This window comes from Pteropus vampyrus, unplaced genomic scaffold, assembly GCF_000151845.1.
Source record: "Pteropus vampyrus isolate Shadow unplaced genomic scaffold, Pvam_2.0 Scaffold62, whole genome shotgun sequence".
NCBI classification, from domain to species: Eukaryota; Metazoa; Chordata; class Mammalia; order Chiroptera; family Pteropodidae; genus Pteropus; species Pteropus vampyrus.
In genome coordinates, this window is record NW_011888843.1 from 3,292,303 (window position 1) to 3,300,372 (window position 8,070).

Below are 8,070 nucleotides of genomic sequence, written 5' to 3' on the forward strand. Positions count from 1 at the left end.
AGTGTCCTTCTAAGAAGAGGGAAAAAAACATGTGAAACCTCGACACACAGGGAGAATGCCATCTCACTACAGATACTGGAGCGACGAAGCATCCAGAAGCCAGGGAAAACCAAGGATGGCCGGCAAGCACCGGAAACCACGAAGAGGCAGCCTCCCCTGCAGGTTTCAGAGGGAGTGCGGTTCTGCTGACACCTTGATTTCGGATTTCTGGCCTCCAGAACAGTGAGAAAATTAGTTTCTGTTGTTTTAAGCCATCCAATTTGTGGGACTTTGTTAGGCAGACCTGGGACACTAGTATACCTTCTCGTTGTCCCAGGAATTTGCTGGGAAGCAGAAGCCACAGTGGGGAGCTATTTAGGGGCCTGTGCACCAGCCTTCCTGCCCGGCTTAGTGAGGACATTTTCAGTGGGGCGCTGGCGCTGTCCTCTGCTCTGCTTTTTGAGAAGATTCTACTTGAATATAGACGTTTCCACTGAAATATCCCCCCACTACAGCCCCACCCCACCCCAAAAAATGTCAAGCAACTTTACTTCTTCTTTACATCTCAGATCTGTCTCCTCTTCTCCTACCCTAAACTACTGCTAATATCGAGGCCTTTATCATCTTTCTACAAACAACATCCTCTGTGGTTTCCCAGATTTTAGACTTATTTCCTTCAAATCCATCCTTTACATGTATAGGCATGGTAACCAAGACAATATCTTTCCAGTTACTCCCTAGTTATACTAGGCCCTGCTTATCTCTCCAGACTTAAACTTTAAGATTTAGCAGCACCAAAGTGTCTCACATGCTGCGTTGTCCTCATCATACACTTGTTCATCCTGGTTCCTCTGAGAGAAATGAACTAGCTAACTTCTCATTCTTTAAGACTCATTGTGGTGATGTGCAGCCTTTTAAAATGGATTTTAATAATCCCCAATTCCTGGTGCTGGTGTCCTGCGTAATCCCCTCCCCATGAGTATGAGTTAGACCTAATGACTTGTTTCTAACAAATAGAATAGAGCAAAAATGATAAAAAGCAAAAGTCACTTCCATGATTAGGTTATAAAAGACTGTGACTTCCATCTTGTTCTCTCTCTCTCTTCCTCCCGCCCCCATCTTTCTCGAGTACTTGCTGTGATAAATCAAGTTGAAGAAGCCCATGTGTCAAGGAAGAGAGGGTGGTCTCCAGCCAACAGCCAGTTTGAAGCTGAGGCCCTCAGTCCAACAACTGCCAAAGAACCGAGTCCTTCCAACGACTGCATGAAAGAACTTGGGAGTCAGTCCTTCCCCGTTGGAGCCTTCCAAGTGAGACCACAGCCTTAATCAACACCATGAAAGCAGCCTCGTGAGAAACCCTGAAGCAGAAGATTCAATTAATCCATGTCTGGACTCCTGACCCACAGAAACTAGAATATAATAAAAGTGTATTTTTTTAAGTTCTTAAATTTGAGGGTAATTTGTTACAAAGCAATATATAACTGATACACTCATTTCAGACAATATCTATCCCATGAAGACTTCAATAGCTCCTGCCACACACACACAACTCTGCGAGCCTCAGACCTACCACAGAACTTTGGGCTCACTTTTTAGCAATGTACTTCAAAGATTAATTGTAATTACCTGTTTTCGTCTTGGCTTTGAGACATTCGAGACTGTAACATGTATTCTCAGTTATTTTATCTTTGTATCACTAGTGTCAAATGTAGCTCTTGGTACATATGGTCAATATTATTTTATACATGAATGAATGCCATTTTGCTAAATGATACCGGAAATTAAAAAACTGAAATAGGTCTGTAGGAGCTTATAATCAAGTTGGAAAAGCGAACATAAAGTCAGTTAATATAAATGCAAATGAAATAAGTGTCGACTCATGATAAGAAAAATGTGCTATGGAAACATAAAACATAGAATGTCTTTTCTGATCTGGGCAATCTGCAACTACTTCTCAAAGGAAGTGGCTTTTGACGTTGACCTTGAAGGATAAAAGCACTTCGAGCTGCAAAGATGTGAAGGAAAGGGATCCAAAGTTAATAAAAAGGACAGACAAATCCCAGCAAGTGAAGAGATCTAGCAGGGAGACAGAGTCAGGCCTGTGCCCAGGAGGAGACACCAGATGGAGATGAAAGCTGGACATCCTTTAACTTGAAGTGGGCTCTTGAGGTCACTACTCTTAGAGAACCTATCGAAAGCAGAACCTTGGGAAACTGACATTTAATGAACAAGAGGAAAGAGGAACTTACCAAGAGGACTCAGGCGCCTGGTGTGGTATGCTAATCACTTTACATAAGTTTAAAGGAGAAGGTGATGCCCAGAGGCTGAGCATGATGCAATGTAAAAAGAGACCCGGGGATGTGGCAATTGGGCCGCTAGTAACCTTTAAGAAAACAGTATCTATGAAAAAAATGGAGATGGAAGACGGGTTACAAAATGATACAGTAAGCTTGAGGAAGACTGGCCTTTGGAGAAGTGTCCAGCGATAACTTGGTAGACCTGTCTATTAAGACTTCTGAGTCACTGGAGAGTTTGCTAGTGAAATGACTTATCTGATAAACAACATCTTTCTTTCTCTGAAATAAAAAATACCTGACCCTACCTGTTTTTTTCCTCTTCTCCAGTGAACACCTTCACGGTGTATGCCTGTTAGTTCTGGCCCATTTACAGCTATTTCTTCCGGTTGGGCTCATCTGCCTCCTCAACAAAACTGTAAAATTCATATATAAGTCAGAAAGGATGTTTTCTTCAGCTTTTTACTCAGGATATACTTAATAATTCCAATAAAATCGCAATAACATTTGGCTTTTGTAAACTCTTTGTAATCCCCCAGACTATGTTTTTCAGCAACCGTTTATTAGGGGTTTACTCTCTGCCAGGCCTCTGGGCTAAGAGCATTTAATCCCCTTACAAACCCTGTGATTCCACAGGGCTTTGCTTATCCCCGTCTCACAAATGAGCCAAAAGTAGAAAAAGAAGTAGGATATAATTTATTCATATGAGGTCCCTCAGAGTTAAATCTGCTACCGGTACACATGCCAGCATGTTGCAGACGTACAAGCGTGACCAATTATCCTGGTTTGCCCAGCACTGAAGGCATTTCCGGGACCTGAGACTTTCAGTTTTAAAACCAGGATAGTCCCAGGCAACCCAGGACCAGGGAATTTTCCACAGTCTTGGGGGGTGAAACAGCAAAATGACACAATAAAGAAAGGAGCCGATACCTATATCCCGCCAGCAATATTTATGATGACAAAAGCTCCAGTCTAACTGCAAGATGATTGGGGTCGAAAATTACAGCAGTGTTTCTAAACACGTAGAAATAGACACTTTTTAATTTTGCCAGCTTTTTCTTGGAAAGAGAGTGGTTCACATGTAAGCCACACCTGGTCTATAGCACTGCCCTTCTTGCTTTATGTTAGAGTCTGGAAGAGACGCCTAGATTTATCACCCAGGCTGGGACTTTCCCAGAATCCTAAGGAGTCAGCTGTGTAGTATTAGTCTGACTTATTTATGTTCTTCTACCACTACGTTTTAAAAATTAACTAAAAGTTTTAGTCTTGATTTGCTGATTCTCAGAATTTTTTTTTTTTTTTTAATGTCACACCAGTAAAAATTTCAAAAGGAGGAAAGAAGCGTTTCTCTCACTCTAGTTGCAGATACTGTATGTTGGCGTGTGTGCAGGAGGGGCGGGTGTTTACAATGACCAACAGGGAAGTTTTTTCCTTCTGCTTTCTGATGGACTAATAAATGTGTATGTTTCCTGAAGACGGAGGATCTGGGAATCTCTTACTAAAAATAACCTCTGTAAAACCAGAGGCTTTCAGAATCAACACAACCACTCACCCCCTGCCCCTCCTCCAACACTTGTGCAAATGAATCATCAAGAATGCAGACTGCGAATTTAGATGTTCTCTATTGTTTGGTTAAAAAAAAAAAAAAAACAACTGGTGGCAACAATTTCTTCTTCCTTCCTAACCTCTGCTTGGCTTTGCTGAAATGGGGCGGATACAGCGCAGCCGACAAAACACACAAATTGCTGTTTTGACAGTCTCCTTTGAATCCTTTTCTTTCCCATTACAAATGGCTCCTGCAGGTCTTTCTCAGTAGGTGCTGTTTTGGCGTTAGCTCGTAAAAAGCTAGCCAGTGGGGAGTGCATCTTTCAGAATTCATTCTGTCCTCGTCCATCACAAAATCCCTTCCGGGGATGAGATGCACCATCATCACCTTCCCAACCGGCTTGCTCTGGGAATAACGTGAGACACTTTCCAGAGGCTGCACTTTCATCGCTGAAGGAATCCAAGAGGAATTTGAGCTGGAGCTGTACTTAGTATTTTTCACAGATCAGGTGGTTTAATAATCCACCTTCCAGGCTCAGAAAACCCAGGGGGATAAAACTTGGCTGTATTTTATGGGGCTCTGGGCTGGAAAACAACCAGCTTTGCTCTGGAATGGGGGGCCCTTCCCCAACCCCATGTGGGGGGCACTTGAATTGTGGTGGCGAGCCAAGACAGTGCAAGTTCAAATCCTGTGTCTTCCACTCGCTTGCCTATTGACTTGGGTGAAATTGCTGATTATCCGAGGCGGTTTCCTCTACTATCGAGTGAGAAAGATAGTTATATTTTCCAAATAGGAGTGTTGTGACCACTAGATGAAATGATAACGTTATGTTTCTAAAGTGCCTGGTGCATCGTGGGGGATCAGCGAATTGTATTTATCTTGTGGAAGTTTGATTTGCTCAGAGTGGTCCGATAGAAAGCCCGTAGGTGATGCAACTCGAGTTGCCTGAAGCCAAAGACAAAACCGTCAGGATCTGACCTCAATTGTCCAAATTAACAAATTTCACAGTTTCATCTCAGGAGGGCGTTTCCCCCTCCGCAGCCTTTCACGGCTCCCTGCCCAAACAGCCTTAGCCAACCCGTCAAGTCCAGAACAACCAGACAAGATCTTCTTCCTATTTCCTGAGGCGATATTACATAAAACAAGACCTAAATTTGTATATGAATATGCGCAAGGGGCTTCAGGCAATTCAATAGAATTTATGGAATCTATCATGTATGGGGGTGAAAAATACATGTTTTACCATAACTAAGAGGTTACAAATTAAAAACAGATGGCCTCATCAAAGGGAAAACTGCCACTTCCTCTCCAGCTCCAGCGCTGCCAGGCTACCTTCTTTCAAAAGGTTTCATTTTTGTCGAATAATCCTAATTGGGCAAGGCCTTCCATAGCTCTGTAAGGAAGCTAATATCTAACCCTGGGTCTTGAAGGGAACCTTAATTGATATTTACCGAGCGTAACTGTGAGTCAGACGCCATGCACAATCTCACCTCATTCGAGTCTCAAGATGGTATAAAATAAGTATAAGTATAAAATAAGTGTGTTCTGTCAGGTGACCCCATTTCTATTCTCAGCTACCAGGGGTAAAAGATCTGCTCTGACAGAGTGCCACACCATCGAGAAGCCACAATGCCTGGGGAATACTCATTTCCAAGAAAATACTTACGAGTCTAAGAAGTTCCCACTCAGTCTGCTCAGGACTTAGAATTGATGTTTGGGAGAACTTGGAAAATAGACTTTTGGGAGGGGAGGGGGAGCGGAGAGTGGTACTTTTTACATCCAGTCCCCTACTTGCTGCAAACCCTTCAGTTCTCTTATCCCCTACGAGAAAAGGCCAGGGGCAGGGCTGGTAGGAAAGGGAGTGTGGCGGGACAGCTCCTTCAGACCCCTTGCCCATTTATTTTCTCTTTCAAATCACAAGTGACTTTAAAGATGACTGGTTCTCTGGAGTTCAGAGAAAGGGCTGGTTCCGACTGGCTGCCTTGTTCAGGGTCACGAGCCCGCTCACGGTTTCGCCTTGGCAGTCCAGCTTCAGGCCCCCAAAGTGGGCCGCTCTTTGCACCTCATCTCTCTTCAAGGTGTCAGCTATTTTCCTGGTGGATCATTCCCTCTGACAAAGGTTTAAGGAGTTCAACAGGATTTTCAGGTTGTGCTGTTCTGCCCAGTTGTGTGTATATGAGTGTGTGCGCGCGCGCGCATGCGTAGTTTATGCAAGGGGTTAAAAAGCCCAAAGCACAGCGTACACGGTCTTTAGATTGAAGAACAGCTTATTCATAGATAGATAGGGAGGCAGACAATTTCCAAATACAAATTGTTGAGGTTTTCTTTTAAATACACATGCAAGTCGAAGTATTTTTTAATTCCTAGAGGCTTTTTGTCAGCCATCAGATACAATTGGCGTGGACATCTTGGGAATTATTTGACATTAGGATATGGTTATCTCATACCTGAAACCTGTGAATTGTCCCTAAGCCTTCTTGTGTTATTCCACAATCTATATCTCAAGGGAACTTTTAGCAAAAATAATTAACACCAAGGGCTCGATTCTGGCTATGCAAAGAGGCTGAGGGGCAGGAATTACTCTTCCAGTGACCTTCGAATCAAATCATGCAGCTCGATCCCACCTTTATGTCCCCTCCTACTTCTACAATACAAAGTCCTTCCTCTGCTTTGCATCGCTTTCTCCATCGCCCTTCACCCCCACACACTCCCCCTACCCCGTTCTCTAGCTGTGATCTCTCCTCGTCACCTTCTTCCTGTAGCTCTTCCTCGCTCCCACCCCACCTAAGGGAGGCAATTTACTTTTCATAATATCAGCAGACTTTCTGAGGGCAGGGCTGGAAGATGTGGTTCCTAGATCAAAGCTACAAACTGGAGGTATCTTTTTAGTTCTCACACTCAAACAGGAAGGCCAGAGTTACACCTACTTCTGCCCATGACTAGCTTCTGATGAAGCAACACTTGGCAGCCAGGGTGGGGGCCGAGGAAAGGAAAAGCTTGAGATCGCCTAAAAGTAAGCTGTCCAGATGTTCCTCTTGCCTTCATCCAAGGCTCACCATACCTCTAATTAGATCATGAGTCTCAGTGGCCTCCCTTAAATAAATCACCCTCTAGGCATTAACATAAGGCACTGAGCACACTCAAGACCTACGGCTGGCATTAACTTCCTATTTTCACCATTTCCTCTCCTAACTAAAGTGTAAGTCCCTGGACAGCAGAAATCATGTCATATGCCCCTGTATTCTCTACTCCTTCCACAGAACTGGAATGGAGGTGATGGTTTAGTCAAAATGTACCTGCTGAGGAAAATCAGTTAAAATATAATATTTTGGTTTCATAATGAACACTCAGTAGCTTACAAGATGAAAAAACAAACAGAAAATAATGGTGATAATTTTTAATAGTTTACAACTACAGTATCATTTCATATGTATATATACACGTATAAATACAGTTATAGACCATAAATATCCACATGGCGAAACATTGGCCTTTAGGCATACACATGAACAAAATCTTTGCAACTAAATAAACTAACAGTCTTAAGTAATACTGAAGAAAAAAAGATGCTGAGGTAATTTTTTTATCTAAAGTGACTAAAGTCTATATTAAAACATTCTTACTGTAAGAGTTCAAGTATTTATAAACCCTTTGTCTCATAATCTAACTGTAACTGTAACTAATATACATTTTTTAACCAAACAAAAAATATTTTAATTATAAATAGGTAAAATAAATAAGATTATTCTCATTGAAATTTAATGACTTTTTAAATATATTTTGAGGGACTTTTTTGATAGCCTGGCCTTTTAAAAAAAATGCACAAAACCTTTCTCAGAATCTACGTTATTACTCTAATGCAAATTTTATATTTTTGTATATAAATGAGATTTTCATTCCAGATGAGCAATCTGTTCCTCTTTTTTTTTTTTTAAGTTACTCCAATTATGAAAACATGCTTAATTTCTCTTAAAATATCACTTTTACAGGATACACATAGACTAGCATGAGAAAAGGCATTTAGATTTTAGAAACTTCTTTGGAAACACATTCATTTTCTTAAAGTTACTTTAGAATATTTGTTTTACTATGTTTTAATTACAGCAGTAAAAAGTTGAATTCATTTTTATTATTCCTGGTTTTGAAAAATCCCCTCTCTCTTTACCTTTTAATATTCAACTCGCAAGAATTTTACTGGCACCAAGTGACGCTCTTATATGTCTATCAAATTTTTTCAAAGAACATACTTCC

At 41.6% G+C, this 8,070-nt stretch overlaps 1 long non-coding RNA gene across 2 annotated transcripts in view; it reads left to right on the forward strand.

Moving 5' to 3' along the window:
• Window positions 1-1,408, forward strand: part of LOC111740345 — a 3,155-nt gene extending 1,747 nt beyond the window's left edge. Inside the window, exons 2-3 of one of the 2 annotated variants that reach the window (XR_002780590.1) lie at window positions 73-222; window positions 1,130-1,408. This is a non-coding gene — a long non-coding RNA (uncharacterized LOC111740345). Of the gene's footprint in view, window positions 1-50; window positions 223-1,129 lie in introns of both variants that reach the window. The other variant, XR_002780591.1, reaches the window with a different exon arrangement.
• The last annotated feature ends 6,662 nt before the right edge of the window (window positions 1,409-8,070 follow it).